Genomic DNA, 17,828 nt, shown 5'->3' with positions numbered 1-17,828 from the left:
ATGCACTATGCTGTATAGGATCCACCCATCGCAGTGTACTCTTACGGGCGGAATCATAAAGAGGAGCACCATAATCCAATCGGGATCTGATCAATGCTCTATATAAGAGCAACAAAGATGTACGGTCTGCTCCCCAAGACAAGGCAGATAAAGCTCTTAGTATGTTCATATTTTTGAGGCAGGATATACGCACAGATTTAATGTGCTCTAGGAAATTTAGTTTCCTGTCAAGGATTAATCCCAAGAATCTGATGTTAGCATTAGCATTAGCATTAGTAGAGGCATTTGATGCAAGAAAGCAAGCTTATGCAGCATCAGCCAAAAAAAAAAAAAAAAAAAAAAACCCACTTCCACTTCACCCCTCTGTTCGTTCAAAATACCTGTCCAGCTGAGCCTTAAACTTATTTAGGCTATCAACCTCCACCACAAGGGATGGGAGTCTGTTCCACCAACCAACCACCCGCTGGCTAAAGGCAAATTTCCGCACGTCTATCCTACATCTGTCTTTCCTCAATTTGAATTTATGCCCTCTCAGGTGATTTTTCTGAGCTAGAGGAAGAATCCCATCAGCATTGAGCATGCTCAAACCATTCAAGGCTTTATACACCTCTATCAGATCACCTCGCTGGTGCCTAGTCTCCAGACACTGTAATTTGCAAAACTTAAGCCTTTCTTCGTAAGAGCACCCCTTTGTTCCATTCACTAATCTTGTTGCCCTTCTCTGTACTCGTTCCAGCAGCTCTACATCCTTCTTGAAATGAGGCCTCCAGACCTGTATACAGTACTCTAGGTGTGGCCTGACCATTGCCTTATACAATGGGATAATCACCTCCTTATCCCTGCTGGAAAAATTCCTGTATATCATTGACAATACTCCATGAGCTACTCTTGCAGCCCGTCTGCACTGCTCAGAGAACTTCATATCTGCCTGCACAACCACCCCCAAGTCCCTTTCATTCTCTACCACTGTCAGTGTAGTACCACAGAGTTGATACGTTGCTCTGGGGTTGCTGTTTCCCATGTGTAGTACTTTACATTTGTCAATGTTAAACTTCATTTGCCACCTCTCAGCCCATCTGCTCAACCTTTCCAGATCCTGTTGCAGCAGCATAGTGTCAGTAGTGTCCTTGACAACCCTGCCAACCTTTGTATCATCTGCAAACTTGGACATTAAGCTTGATATACCATCATCAATATCATTTGTTAGTCACTGGAACAGTAAAGGTTTGCATCTGACGTTTGGGATCTGTATGCATTTTCCGTTGATTGCAAAAGTGGATTGCAACAGTTTTCTGCTGTGATAGACGACAGCCATTTAACTCTGCCCACCTTTGGACTTTATTCAAAGATATCTGCAGCTGCCGTTCAATGGATCTCATATTCTGAGAATGGCAAGAAATAGAGAGAACATCGGCATAAAGGTAGGTCTCAACAGTATTTGAAAGTTCTTTTGTGATGGAATCGATTCTAAGGGCAAAAAGGGTTGCACTCAGTTGCACCCTTGTGGCACTCCTTCTTCCTGTAAAAATGTCATAGAAAGCAAGTTGCTGTATCGAACTTGGAACGAACGAGTCCTGAGAAAGTTCCTAATGAATATAGGAAGGTTGCCTCGTAGACCTAGAGCATGGAGGTCACTGAGAATGCCACGACGCCAGGTAGTATCAAATGCCTTCTCTATGTCTATGTAAACCATAACAAGATGTTCATTTTTTACAAAGGCATTACGAATTGCAAACTCAGCTTTGATCATGAGATCTAATAAGGAGCTGTTCTTTCGAAAGCCTATTGCTAATTAGTTGTTGCGTTTCGATGATCCAAACAAGGCGATTATGGATCATTCTTCAAGTAATTTACCGAGGCAACTGGGTAGAGAAATAGGTCTATAACTGTTAGGACTGGTAGGATCTTTACCGGGTTTCAAAAAGGCAAGAACTGGGACATGATGCCAAGAGCTGGGATAAATGTTTTCCATAAATATCCGGTTATAGTAGACCAGCAGTATTTGTAAATTTCTGTCACCAAGGTTTTGTAACATAATGTAAGATATTCCATCTGGCCTAACGGCACTGTTGCGTGTTGTTTTAATGACATGTATAAGTTCATGATATTGAAGAGGCTGGTTATATGGAAAGAAAACTGAGGTTCGAAAGTTGATGGCTCGTTATTCAGTCTTGGTCTTTATTTTCTGAAAAACCAGAGAATAAGTTGATGCCGCTGAAACTTGGACAAAGGTTTTGCCCAAAGCATTTGCTATGTCGTCGGCAGCAGAGAGTTCCTGCCCATTCCATGAAAGAATTGGTGAAGGGGTGGTTGGAAATTTTCCGGAAATCTTCCTGATTTTCTTCCATATTAACCTGGAGTTAGTGTTTCTGTTTATGGTAGATGCAAACCGAATCCAAGAATTTTTCTTGACTTCTCTTTGAATGCGACGTGCTTTTGCTCTTAGTTTCTTGTAATTGATAAGATTAGCTGTGGTTGAGGATCTACGAAATAAATTCCATGCTTTATTTTTTAACTTCTTTGCTTTTGTGCCTTCTTGATTCCACCAATAATAGTTAAGGTGCCGTCGGGATTGGGAATTCGACAATGGAATTGAACATTTAGCTGCAGATAGTAGGTGTGAAGTGATATAATCTGTGGCTTCATCTATCGACTGTGTTCGTATATATTGCTCATCCAGGGTGACAAAAGATTGAAATTTGACCCAGCTGGCTTGAGAGAACTTCCATTTCCTGCAGGGTATGGCTATTGGTGGTTGTGCAGTGAGCATATCACAAATAATCGGAAAATGGTCACTGCCCATGGGATCGTCCATAACAGACCATTCTATGATTGGAAACAGAATGGGGGAACATATTGATAGATCGATTGCAGAGGTTTGTCCAGTTGGTAGTTGTGTGTGAGTGGGTGCACCAGTATTAAGAACAGTAAGGTTTTGCTTATCCAGAAAGGTTTCAACTAAGCGGCCATGTCCATGTATATCTAATTTTGTCAATCCCCATAAGGGGTTGTGGCCATTGAAATCACCCAAGAGACAGACAGGGGATACTAATTGCATTAGCAGGTTTCAAGATTTTGGTAAGAGAAGGTATGACTTGGTGGGGGATAAACTGATACTAGTGTTAAAGCAATCTGGGTTATCAAACGTACGGCGACAACTTCAATTTCAGTTTGCAAAACAATTTGCTTAGTCGGGATCTTTGAGCTGATCAAGATGGCCACGCCCCCACGGGCAGCATTTGAAGTATTATGATCGTGCTGATAGATGGCATAGTTCTTTATGTTGGTGGAAATTTGAGGAGTTAGATGGGTTTCCTGTAGACAGAAACCAACTGGAGAGTAGCGGTTAATTAAGACTTAAATATCATTTCCTCCTTAATATGTAAAATATTTAATGGTATTTGAAAAGTGATTAAATAAGCGCTTAAACAGAGTTTCAACGGATGTAACCTGACTGACAGCGAAAGAGAGAAAATTGTTCGGTTATTAATCTGGATAATAAATCTAATGTATAAAGTCTGAATTATTCGTTACTGTTTTTAATGTTTATTTTTAAATAAAGCTTATGTTAATTTAGTTAGACAAAAGTTTATATTTATTATTATTAAAAATCAAATTTATTATTAAAATCAAATTATTATTCGTAAGATTTAATATTATTCCTCTGTTTCTTTGCAGAATAAATTAGTTTTTATCAAACTAGGATAATTATCTATAACGAAAGAGTAGACCGGTACCGTTAGACTTCCACACATGGAAGTTTCGTTCGTGGTAACTGTCATTTCTTTATAAAATCATTCATTTTGGTTAGCCTCTTCATTCCTTTTTTCCATCTCCTATAAGTATAGTAAATGCTACGCAACCAATAGCTATCCACTATCACCGGGAGCCCTCACACAGAGATAATATTTATACATTTCTCAGCTAGCTTGGTGCAGCAGCAGCAAATATACTTCAATGTGGATGTGTACTATTCCTTTGGATGTTGTTTCTTTTCTCTCTCTCTTCTCCATCCCTGTCCGTTACTCCATTCTATCTTCTGTGGCACGTACCAAGAGGACGTTGTACAGAAGTCTGATCGATTTTCTCTGGTGCGTGTGTTTGTATGTATGCGTGCGTGCGTGCACCTGCTCCTGTGCCGTTCAATTCAGCGCATGCTCCCTGGAATCACTCTTATTCACCCACCCTACCCTACCCTACCCCTTCCCCCTCTCTCTCTCTCTCTTGCTCCGTGTATCATCGGACGCCGTTGGCACACACGCTGGATCGACCCATGGTAGCATTTCCATCGTGGGAGGCTTAGTTCGCTCGCGAGTGTGGTTCGTGGCCTGAATCATAGATATTCCTCGAAGAATAGCGGCCAAAACAGATAAGATTCGGAGGTCCTTCCGAGCATCGTAGAATACGGATTCGGTGACGGATTACATCATTCTGTTGAACCGTCAGCGGTGTTTGTAAGTCTGTTTGTTTTTACCTCCCCTTCTGTCCTTCATGTCAGGTAGACTAATTGATTGATTCGCTGTGTGTCCGAAAAACCATCCGGCGTACTAAGAGGAGGGTGGATGGATGGGCTATACGATCTTGCGGTGGATGTTGAGTGCGGTGTGGTACGCTAATAACCTCTCTGAAACACGTGACTCGTTTATTCGGCGGTATTGCGCTCCGATTTCTAAGACACAATATTACGTTACTCCATTGAGAGATTAATGACCTCGATCTGAAAGGAGGAAATCAATAGCAGTTAGCGAAAACCCACTCCGTTTGTACGAGCCATTGCTCAACATGGTTATTAGAAAATTCTCTTGTCTTCCTGTTTCGATAAAACAATTCGAACACGGTTCCACAAAGTGACACTCCTATTTATCCGTCAACCATTGTCCATCTCTTTGTTTATCTAAATCTGTTAATCAATCTATAGCTATCCAACCGTTATCTGTCCATTATCTTTCCATTTTGATTAATACTATTTCAAAACCGAATTTCTAGTTAATTAGAATGCCCTAAGTGATATTTGCTATATAATAAAGATCCTCGATTGTGCAAAGTCGCTGACAGAATCGAAAAATAAACATCATTATAAATCCTCGCTCGTATCTAAGATACCAATTGTCAGCATCTATATTTTGTTTTCCATCAAAAACAGGGTCAGAATTCACCGAAGTCACATGATATGCAGTTCTGTAATGAAGTCTTTAGAATAAACACAACGATCTTAAAGTGGATGAGTGACGGATAGTCCGTATATTTATAAGTGTAGCATGGGTCAAGGCCGTATTTTCTTGAGGCCCTCAAAAAGTGCTTGTACACCCGACAGAATAGGCTATTATCTATCTTTTTTTCATGGGGACCTTGAGGCTGTTTTTTATGAATAAACCTATTTAGGAGTGTAATGTTTCTTTCCTTGATATCTATTTGTTTTAAATAATAAATCCTCCTGAGCTTTGTTTTTTCTGCAGCTACAGACAACGACTACCTCATAGCAAACTGCCAATGAATCGAACAGCTTTAATATATGAAGAGATGGTTTAGAAAGGGGTGTGATAGGTTTAGCTGGTCACGTTTTGGGATAAAAATTTTTAACCTCAGTTAGTTGGGGAAAAATATACACATCTCTGGAAAATTTAAATAAATAAATATTATTTTAATAATAAAACTACGCAACTCGAGAGAAGGAGATTTCCTTCTTGTTTTTTTTTAAAATTATTTCGTCTAATTAGAGCCACCGAAGAGAGCGAAGGCCCTACATTATTTATGTCCTCACATTATACAGCCATTTAGCAGAGTAATTGCAGCAGTCGATTAATACGTAGCTGACCCTACAAGTTCATTCGTTAACGGAGACTCTTCCACAAGATAATGTTCTCGAATTGTCGGGCAACCTGCTGAGGATGGTCTGAACACAGTCCTTCCGTCTGGGTCATCAGAGAAAGGGTCACAACCGGCTGCGTCTCTACTGACCATAGTACCTTGACGGCACGCTATTCTGCAGTTTGGAGGAGAGACGATGTAATTACGAAGCCGTACGGCGTGACACGCACCTCCTGTCAGAGCACAATGCGTCATCCGCGAAATAAATGCAGTCAGGCCTCGTTTGTCGTATATCTTAGTCACGTGCCTAACGTGGGGATGTTGGAGAAAGTGATGTCACCATTGGTCTTCGGGATTTCGTCTTACCCGAGTGTTTTTCCTTAAGAAACAAATGTGTATTTGCTGTGGCAGTATACAAACGCCCGCAGAGACAGGGCACTCGTGTTTTAACAGTTGTTATGGTGACGGAACAGTCCATGTGTGTCATTCAGTGTAAGCGAGAGTTTTACTTCAAAGTGGACAGAATATTAAGAGATGCTTTGCGGAGGATGTCGCCTCAATGTCGGAAAGTGTCAGAGTTCATTGTTTATGTCGACACGGAAAAGCTTACACAAAAACTCTGTTAGGTCAGAGGAATTCCAAACTAATAACTTTAACGAAAATACTATTATTAACCGTCTTTAGCAATTTCGTGCCTTTGAAACCACTGTTAACTCAATAGCGTGTACTTCTGCACTCTTATGTTGATCATTCGGCTTCTACTTGTCACTCTATGATGTAAAAAATAAATATGCAAATTATTCTAATTTTCATATTTGTTGTTTTTCATTTTTATAAATTATTGTTGGTTTTACTCTAATTTTCATTATGTACATCGACATGTAAATGAAGTTTCAAAGATTTATACTATTATTATTAAAAGAAAACCTGGTATTTTTTTGGTCAAAATCTCTAATTCTCAAGCAGTGACATTTTTATAAAATAAAAATTGTATATTTAAGTAGTGGGGGGAACTACGCATGCGCAATAGTCAAAACAATTGCAGACTGCACTTAATAACTCAATATCTATATGCTTTTATTATTATTATTATTATTATTTCATTTTAACCATATGGTCTCAACAGAGAATTAAAAGTCTGGGCAACAAAACTAACAAAAACCCGTGTAACTCACAAAATTGGATTTCAACAAAATTCTAGCAGATTGGAATTGTTTGATAATCGATGTGGCTAGAGTTAACAAGTTTCTGTTTAATCTAAAAATTAGCGTACTAAAAGCGCTTATTAAATTTTGCCACAAGAAATTTAACAATAACACCTGCTGCATATCACAGTAGACATTAGAAAAACTAGAATGCCACCATATAATTCTGCTATATTAAATATATGCATAAATTGTATGACAACATAGGCCAAATTATCAATCAATTTGAAAATTGGAACTCTATATTTGAACTGTAACATTAGATTTAAACACTTTGTCCACCTTTGGGCATATTCATATGGAATATTAATATGTAACTATAAACTCCTAGCAACTATTGTTGGTAAATTAAGTGAGACAGAGATATTAATATGTAACTATAAACTCCTAGCAACTATTGTTGGTAAATTAAGTGAGACAGAGATACCCTGCCTGTGTAATAGCCCCAAATATGTTAAATACGTGGATTCATTTCACAACGAGTTTCCCTGATATTGCACTTCCCGGAATAAGCAACTATTCGCTGGTAGAAAAGACTAAGGGGCTCATATCTGATGAGTATGGGCTTGGCACACCCAGGGTCCTGAGCTGGATATCGTCATTCTTCTCTTTCTTGGTGATTCCCTTCTACTTCTGACTGACTGACTTTCTCTCTCTCTCTCTCTCTCTCTCTCTCTGGGTAACTCAGGAATTTTTTTTTCAGCATTCATTTTAGATGTAAAAACTTTAAAATATAGATTACGAACGTGTTCAATGCCTCTCAATGTCTCTCAATTAATTAACATTCTAGGGCTCAAAAGCGAAAGAAAATGTAAAGATTTGCAGAGTAACTTCGAATACGTAAATGCTAAAACTATTTACCAAATATCCTTCAAAAACTATTTACCTCAATCCCACATTCTAAACTAAAACATGTGTTAGACACACTATACTGTGCGGAAAAATTACGGGGATCAATTATAAAATTTGAACCGACTTATGCGAATTATGCATCTTTTTCAACTATATATCCAACGAGAAAGGGACATAAAGGAATACCAATGGGCCCGAGGATCGCTTTCGCTGTCGCTAACTTCTTATCCCACTTTGAATCAAAGTTCCAAAAACAGAATGACATAAATTAACCGCGTATCGATTTGTTGACGATCTCGCTATTTTAAACTGGGATTTTAACAAAATACACAAAGACATCTGCCCTGAAGAACTCACACTAAAGAATACTAGCGAAAACACCAATATTTTAATATTCCTAGATTTAGAGATTATGCAAAAAGACGTAAGTGAAAAAGTGGTGATAAATTTACACGATAAAAGAAATGCATTTAAATTCCAAATTACATACCTCTGTCACTGGGACTCCAATATTTCACGAAAAATCCAGAGGAATATTATTTCTGCACAGATACGCTCGTATTTGTAATAACTACACCTTATTAGTACAAGCATTTAAAAAACTGAAACAATTTTCCTGCAAATTTTATCAGATTATTTTTGTATATCTAATTTGTGATATTACTGAGGGGGCGCTAATATTTTAAATTAAAAATTAATCAGAAACAGTAATATTAAAACCAGGGGGCGCTAATTATTCATAGCCAACATAACTTACTCAGTTTCATTTTCTGCGACCGTTCAAAGCCACTACTATTCAGTTTAGATGTAAAAAAATTTAAATAATATAAGTTCATATAATTATTAGTTAAAATAATATAAGTTACCAAATTTTATTTCATTTTAAAGTTAATACTGAGTTAAATTACATTTATACATTTATTACGCAATAAATATACAATTATTTAATTGACAATGCCATTTAGATAAACAATTATTAATAAGGACAGTAACGGGCTGATTTAGTGGAACTGTCGTAATTATTAATTTCAATTTGAGTTTTGTTTTTTGTATTCAGCTTTGTCTACTCATTTTATCTTCATCCATTATAAGGTGTTTTCATTTTTGGAATCTTAACACAGGGGTAGCCTAATGCAAAACAGTTACCTACAGCCTACAGACAGGAACAGAAACCAAGATCTTTGTATGAAAATACAGAAATTAAAATCTTTCACAAAACAATAAATCTTAGATGTCTCGAGTATTCAATTTAGCTTTTTATTTGTGTATTGCTGTGATGGGCCAATGCCATGGACATGTAAAATCGTACCTTAAAGGTCAGGGATATTCAGGGATATTCATGTGTTGTTGTGGCGGATCCCAGGGTTTCCCCCATAAGCCGCTATTGTACTTCTTGTGTTGAAGCTTATGCCAAGACCGGCCAATTGTATGTAGTGTGTTGGACGTGTAAGTGTTATGATGTGTTCTGTTGTTATGTTATCGGCCGGTACCTGGCTCTTAGCAGGTAAGAAGCAGTAACACCTGGTCACTACGTCTCACCCCCCATCCCCGCCACGTGGAGGCGGCCAGGATCAATTATCTCCTGCTGGGCAAGCCCAGGGCATAACACCTGAGAGTGCCCGAAAAAGAGAATGAAGTGGAAAAAGAGGAATACAGAGGGAGAAGTTTGGGATCTGGGGAGGTAAATAGATAGAATAGAGGAGAATCAACAGAGGGACTCTCCAATAGTTAGAAGTGAGAAGAAGTTAAGCAAGAATAAAGTAGGGAGAAGTGGACTAACTTCTTTAACCATGGAGACCTATCTCATGGTAAATCCCATCCTAGGAACTAGGATCAGCAAAACATCTTAATTTACAGTTTGCCTAACCCCTTGTAGGCAGAACGTCTTCAGTTGTTGAAGAAATAATTGATCTTCTAACAAAAAACACAGTGAAAGCAAATCCACGAATTCTGAAAAGCTCCACAGAAAGACACTATGTGCAATATGTACAATATCCTCTTCTTCAGGAACACAGCAGAATATACACTATGTACAGATTCGTCCAATGTAATGCCAGGGTAATGCCATAACCTGGCCCAATAAATAAAATGTTTCAGGGTTAACGCAAAAGTAATATACATGTCCAAATCCTAGATGAGATCACATTAGGCAGGGTTCAAAATTATGTTTTAAAAAGTTCTTGCCTAAATACAAGCTCTAAGAGAGCCCAAAAAGTCTAAGATAATCATCCAAGAAAGTTGATAACAGAGTTACTATGAAAAGTCCGTAATATGAAAAGTCACAGTGGTCACATGTCACTCACAAAGAAATATTAATTCCAAAAACTATGAAACGCTAAAGGCCAAATAATATCTCGATGAGTAGAGCAAAATTCCTTATACAATAAATACCTATTCTGCTGAAAACAGTTCCACATCAAGAACAAGTCTATTATAAAATCCAGGAAAGTATAGTGTAGCACTTAATGATACTAATCAGTTGCAGATATAGAATCCAATCAAAAATGAGAGATATTTCTTTCCTAATCCAATAAAGGATCCAAGAAATCGCAGGAACAGTAAAACTAGGACCTAATTTCGGTTCTTCTTTTAAATGCACGAGAAGCAAACACATTCATAGCATTAAAAGCTGTCTGGGACTCAACCAGAATTTTATTGTTGCTGGAGTCCAAGTTAGGAACTACACTAAGTAGGTCACGTCGAAGATCGTTATAATAATGACATTGATGAAGAATATGGTTAACAGTTTCTTCCTGGCCACACAAACAAGATGTTGTTGGTGAAAGTCCCAGTTTGTGAAGTTTAGTATTTATACTTCCGTGGCCAGTTAATATAAACATACCATATAAGCCCGGCGAAAACCACTTTAACTCCTCCTTTTTAATTTCCCTTGCTACAGGCAGAAAGTCCCTTGTGACTGCACCAATATCAGATGAAGACCACTCCTGCTGCCATTTTGCAATAAAAATTTGCCTTAATCTTGTCTTCTCAGTCTTAATGGGAGCACTTAGATCTAATTGGATGTTATCATAGGTCAATGGTATTTTCTTCAAAAGGTGATACTTAAGGTAGCGGTACTGAACTTCAAAATGGACAGGTAGTTTCCCAAGCAAAACCTGAAGAGCCATCGTGGAGGTAGTTCGACAAGCTCTTGACATGGTTAGGAGGGCAGCCCTCTGTGCTTGTAACAGTTGCTTTACTACAGCAACTTTATTAGCTCTAAAGCCCCATGCACCAGCTCCATAAGAAATTATCGACAAAAACACACAATTATAGTGAAGTCGTAAGGTTTGACCTCTAAGACCCCAGTCTTGTCTTGTTATCTGTTTAATTCGGCTCAGGAACAATTTAGCCTTTTCTTTCACATACTGAACATGTTGTAGGAAACTGAGAGCATCATCAATATAAATGCCTAGGTATTTGGTCTTCGATAGGTACTTAATGGTTTGTTCCCTATATTTAATAACTGGAGGTCTTCCATGGTCAAGCTTTCCCTTAAGCAACATCTGAGACGTTTTTGCAATTGAAACCTGCAATTTATGTGTTGAAGACCAGTTGGAGAGTTCTAACAGCACAGCATTTGCTGATTCTTCAAGGCTTTTCCTAGAATTACCCTGGATTAATATTGTAAGATCGTCAGCGTATGCGATCATATGAATAGCTGGAAAACTCTTAACCAACCAGGAATCAAAAACCAGATTCCAACACAAGGGACCAAGTATTGACCCCTGTGGACATCCTCTTGTAACTCTGCGAGAGACCTCCTCCAGTCCAGATTTGACAGAAATGGTACGATCAGAAAAATAGCTCTTTAAAAGCTTATATATATTTATGGACACTTCGGCCTCCCGGAACCTCGCCAGGGCACTTTGCCACCAAAGGGTGTCAAAGGCCCCTTTGAAGTCCACAAAGAGGCCGAGCAAATACTTGGAATCTGTATCAGCCTGAATATCTAGAAGTCTAACTAATGCATCTTCTGTCCCTCGTCCTTTGGTGAACCCATACTGGTCTCCAGAAGCAAGTCTTTTGTCGGCATATGCTGCAATTAATCTGCTGGCAACAACCTTCTCTAGCGCCTTTCCCAGAACTGGGAGAAGGGCTATAGGCCTATATGATGATGGATCCTCAGCCGGTTTTTTGGGATTCTTAAGCAAGATTTTGAGCAAAGCTCTTTTCCACACTCTAGGGAATTCACCACTTCGTAGGCATGAATTAAACAAAATTAATATTGAAGCTGGTACAATTTTCCAGACTCTTTTAACAACATCAACTTCAATTTTATCATACCCAGGGGATTTACCTGAGCGCATGGATTTTATTGCGCATTCGACCTCTTCCAGAGAGAATGGAGGTTCTTCAGTCAATCCTGTGTAGTTAGAATTTAAATGTACGATGTCAATTTGTTCCGGTGACATATTAGTATCAGAATCTTGATGTATAATTACGTCTAATATTCTATCTATAGTAGAAGACCAAGATAGGGTACTTTGACCTTCTGCTGTTGTGACAGAAGTGAAAATCTCCCCTGGTGGAATCTTTTTGGTCACAAGCTTGTAAATAAGTCCCCAGGGATCACTATTTCCCTGGGTGCTAATTAAACTCTCCCAAGAAGTCCTTTTTTGTTTGCGAATCTCATTATGATAATTTCGTCTTGCTTGTTTGTATCTACTTTGTAAAACCGTCAATTCAAGTACCGTACGCGATGGATTTCTCTTCGCCCTCTGGAATTCACGTCTATCTTGAAGACGTGAATTCCAGACTTGAAGTCCTTCTAGTAAGCTGTTTTAAATCAGTTAATGTAGAAGACCACCAAGGAACGTGATATGGTTTGCGCTTTCTAAATTTCATTGAGGCTTCACAAGCCTGTATAATAGTGTTCTGTATAAATTCAACTTGATTATCCAAAGGAAGAGATTCCATAATACCCATCTGCTCAGGAGTAAACATTTCTTTTATTACCTTGTCAAAGACCTGCCACTTTGCAGACCTAGTGTGAAAACGAGGCACATCAAAAGGATCCGATCTAGAACGAGAAACAATATCTGTCATAGTAAACTTGATAACATTATGGTCACTTGTTACCCAATCAGTTTTAACCTGCCAATCCGAGATCCTTTGGGCCAAAGACAGTGTTGCCAAGGAGACATCTATAAATGATTGTCCACGTGTGGAAACAAAAGTCGGTGGATGTCCATGTGTGTTAAGAATTTTTAGACGATGTGTCATAATTACTTCCTCTAAAAGTTCCCCTTTTTCATTTGTTTGTTGAGCATTCCACAGTGTCGAATGGGCATTAGCATCCATTAACAGGAATATTTGTTCATTCTGTAAAGCTCTCACGGCGGAATCAATATAGTTCACAAATGGTTGAATAGAATCATTATGTTGGGCACATTGACAATATATCGAGATAATATAAAATTTCCCGAACCAGCCTTCAATGCAGGCACAGACTGCGTGTGCAGAGCAAAGACTTGAAATCCGAGTAACAGTTAAATTAGGGTCAGCAATGACAATAGCTGCCCAAATTCTCCTTCTTGCATTTCCGCCAGTACCAGTAATGTCTGGGTCAGATTGTAAGACTCTAAATCGCATAGGTAAACCTTTTACTAATCCCTTATAGGAGTAAGGTTCCTGTAGGGCCATGATATGAATAGAGTGATCAAGAACGGTTGTGGTGAGGTCATGCATAACTGCAATCGCACGTTGACAGTTAAGTTGGAGAAAATTTAATTGTTTTAAATTTGTACTGCTTGTGTTGGAACTGATTGGAGGTGTATTATTCATAACTAGTTTTAGATCTGATAATTTCCAGCGCCTTTAAATATTCTTGGCATTTAGCATCTTTGTATGAATGAGCATAGTTCTTTTTTCTCCGCTTACAGTTCGGACATTCAGGGGGTTTGTCTTTATTCTGGCAATCTGCAATATTATGACCTGAACAACCGCAGTGACCACATGTTTGAGCTTCTTGAGTACACGTCCTAACTGAATGGCCGTAGCCAAGGCATTTAAAGCATCGTGGTACTATAGTATAGTCCTTAACCGTGTGCGATGTCCACCCTATGTAAACTCTATGAGTTAAAAGCAAAGCTTTCCTAATATCACTGGAAACCTCGAATATCCAATTTACCGTTGACCGATTTGGTTTGGGACGTGTTGAAAACCTAGGTTTTACTTGCGCCTGTACCTCCTCTGAGGTAAATCGATAATCCTTTAGATTTTTGTGAAATAAATCATCTAATATATCTTCAATTTTAACCTCCTTGTGTATGTCATACATAACAATTGTGGGTCCTAGTTTCTTGGGTGTCTCAGATTTGAGACCACAATCTTGCAATTTTGAACACTTTCGTATCTTATCAAGATCCTGAGAAGTTGCAGTCTCAATAAGTATCCCATTAGATCGAATCTTTCTTATGTATTTAATTTTTACATCCTTGATGTCCGACGCCAATTTGGTTTTAACCTCCTGCCTAACCTCTTCGCTGGTAGAAAAGGCGCTGCCTTCCTGAGCCTTAATAAGTATAATGTGTGGCTCTGGCACAGGCTTCACTGATCCAGTCCTTGGCGTAGCAACATGTGATGGAGTGTAGATTTTTGCCGCTTGTCCATATGACAAATTAGAAGCAGCCAAAGTAGTTGGCAAAGACACTGGAGGTCCACCAATAGTTCCTTGTACCTTGCTAAGTTGGTATTCTCTTTCCTCAAGTTTGGCCTTTAGCCGCTCATTCTCCATGATAACTTTGGTCAATAATTGCTCCATTGCTGTCCAAGTTGTTTGAATGTCCGTGGTAACCGTCTTGGTCAATCTACCACCGTCAGAAATAACCTCAAACAAATGTGAATGCAATGAAAAAACCTGGTCTGTATATGATCCAAGATATTGCGATGATTGAGATTGGTCTAGTGTATCTACAGAGTCTCTGGCTGTTGTAGCATCCAGGGAATCCTGAGACCTAGTTGAAATCATGTTCGCGACCACTGGACTATCACTGGGTTCCAATCTGGGCAACTCCACCCTAACACCCAATTCTGAGGAACAATCTGTGTCTTCAGCTCTACCTTCAACAACTTGTGAAGGTAATGGTGGAAAACTGTTCACCAAGTTGACTAAATCATCGGAATCCATTGTTTTCTTATTATTCATCTAAATTTTAAGATTGTTAATTTTTTTTTTTTTTTTTTTTTTGGATTTTTATTTCTAAGCTGAAAAACAATTACCTAAATCCTAGGTGGCGCTGTGTTCCAAACTGGCGACATTCAATTTTCCCTCCAACTCTTTTGGAGTGAAGACGCTATGGCAGCCATAATTTTCAACCTAAAAAGCATAAATTAAAAATAATATTTACATCGTTCGCTGATAGCTACTCAATGGGTAAACCAATTTTGGAATCCAGTATACGACAAGAAAGAGAAAATTATTCTCTCCGTAGTCTTCTATATTTTTTTTTTTCCTACTGTACAGTCAGGGGTTTGTAACAACCCTATGTTTGAAATAGTATTTATTCAAAAAACTGTCAGCCATTACAAACAGTCTAATAATAGCTACCCTACGTAAACATATGGAAGACGCTTTCCATTGTAGTCTACGGCACGATGCTTGTTTTCAATAACGTTCAGAAAACCACAAATTTCTTAATAATCCCTGCAGGAATCACGGTGAAACCTATCTCTATGTACTCACCAACCCTTCATAGATCCAATGGTATCCTATTTGCATAATTAATCCAAGAGTATCCACAGTAATAAGCACAATATTAGGAGCACTATATTAGCACATATACACAAGCCAACGGGCGAGTCCACTTCCCCCACCTTAAAGGTCAATTAACATTAAGGACACGGCCCGATACGTCACCGCCCGGCAACGACCCAACAATTTCTGGCAGCTATTTTTAGTGTAGTATTCACGCTGTCCGTCAACGACATGACATTCTGGATGAGAATATCAGTCGTGTCGATGACGGGTCCTTGTAGGAAACTGTGAATGAGTAAACGATAGGTTACTCATTCTGAAATGGATAATGAAAGTCTGATAGAATATGTTAAAAGCTGTGGTCGATTTTCTGTTTGCTAGACGAAAAACCCGAGTTTCCGGGAGAAAAACCATGCTACCCTCGTCTGAGACCGACTAACTCAGCCACATTGTGAAAAAGACCTATAAAAATTCCTCACGTCATCTACAGGACTCGAACTTAGGTCTTTTCCAGCAGGTGTGGGGAGGACGGCAATTATATCAACTGCTCTACCCACGAGGACGATTCTGCTCGCAGTCTTTCATTTGATATTTCATTTAATCACTCTCCTCCTCTTCCTTCTTTATCCTCATTAAATAAATGGTATGAAATATTTATAAATTAAGAAATATAGTACTAAAATTACATTATCTGTAAGACTATCAAATACTCTCTCTAAAGATAAATAAAGCGCCTATCCTCAGGAATTTTGTTAGGGATATATTTAAGTGGAAGTGCATCATAAGCACGATGTTCAGCTGAAGTCAGCAAAACTGAAGCATGTTTTTTCGATCATGTACAAAAAAGCACCATTGGCAGCTTTTGTAAAAATGAACGTGGGATGGGAAAAAATCGTTCGGGAAGAAGTCATTGAACTTTGTCTGTTTCCCTATACAATACAAATCAACGTTGTCAAATATATTTTCCCATTTTTCTGTTGACAGTTCTCTCGTTTTCTCTTATTTAATTTTTGGGACTTCAAATACATTTCCTATAATCCTTAGTCAGTATCTTCTTTCCTTTATTATCTTTGCTATTTTGTTTATCCACTGTTATTCTTTTAAAACATCCCTACTTTACTTTCTGACACATACGGTATATACATTTCGCAACTGCTTTTCTTTTACATCATGCTAGTGCTCGAAGTTCCTTTGAAAACCGACCCAATTCTTTGCACGAAAATCTGTCACAGTAGACTGAATTCAAATGATTGATAACTAACACGGAATATATACACCGATGAGCGAGAACATTATGACCAGCGAGTCGTTATGCGAATCGAAGCAACTGCAAGTGAACTACGGCGCGTGCGCGGGTCGGGACACGGTATAAAAAACACCTGAAAAAGACTACCGAAAGTGGTCCGAGGAGGGGAAACCCACGAACCGCCAGCGAGGTGTTGGACGACCGCCGCTCGTCGATGCTCGAGTTGAGAGTTGAACGAAGGTTGTCCCGGATAGTACGTGGCACCAGAAGGGCGACTGTGGCGCAACTCGCTGGTATTTTGAATGCTGGTGACGGGAGTAATGTGTCACAACACCCAGTTCATCGAACCCTGCTGAAAATGGGGCTGCGTAGCCGCAGGCCGCTCCAATTGCCCATGCTAACCACGGTTCACCGGCGAAAGCGCCTACAATGGGCACGAGAGCATCGAAACTGGACCTTCGGTGATTGGAAGAAGGTCGTTTGAACCACGTTTCCTATTACACCATGTGGACGGCCGGGTACATGTGCGTCGTTTACCTGGGGAAGTGATGAAGCCTGGATGCACCGTGGGCCGAAAACAAGCCAGTGGCGACGGTGTCATGCTTTGGGCGATGTTCTGCTGGATACCCTTGATGCAGTCATCCATGTGCCGGGCACTCTGATGTCTACCACCTTCCTAAACATTTGATGTCGCTCGACACTAAATACACTCTACCTAAACACCACCTTTCTGCCTCTACTTTGCCAGATAGTGGATGCCTTCTAGACAGTTACCAATAGCTGATCTGGATGCCTCCTAGACAGTTACCAATAGTTACCCAAACATCATTATTGACCAGGTATATCCTTTCATGGCAACGGTCTTCCCCTCTGGAAGTGCCGACTTTCAGCAGGATAATGCGCCATGCCACACTGCCCGGATTGTTCGAGACTTGCTCGCGGAACATGAGGAACACTTCCAAGTATTGCCCTGGCCTCAAAATTCCCCAGACATGAATCCCATCGAGCTTCTGTGGTT

General features: G+C 39.3%; 1 protein-coding gene across 2 annotated transcripts in view; it reads left to right on the top strand.

The window, feature by feature from the left end:
- The window catches only part of LOC150082086 (uncharacterized), a 93,913-nt gene that overhangs the window by 38,683 nt on the left and 37,402 nt on the right, over positions 1 to 17,828 (top strand). The window contains exon 1 of one of the 2 annotated variants that reach the window (XM_090379099.1): positions 4,281 to 4,454. The exons of the other annotated variant lie outside the window; for it this stretch is intronic. The gene's annotated coding sequence lies outside the window, so the exon portion shown is untranslated. Of the gene's footprint in view, positions 1 to 4,280; positions 4,455 to 17,828 lie in introns of those variants that run through there. 2 annotated transcript variants of the gene reach the window in all.

Source organism: Mastigoproctus giganteus, chromosome 8 (genome assembly GCF_048544385.1).
Source record: "Mastigoproctus giganteus isolate SK-2022 chromosome 8, ASM4854438v1, whole genome shotgun sequence".
Lineage (NCBI taxonomy): Eukaryota > Metazoa > Arthropoda > Arachnida > Uropygi > Thelyphonidae > Mastigoproctus > Mastigoproctus giganteus.
This window is presented reverse-complemented; position numbering and strand designations above follow the sequence as displayed.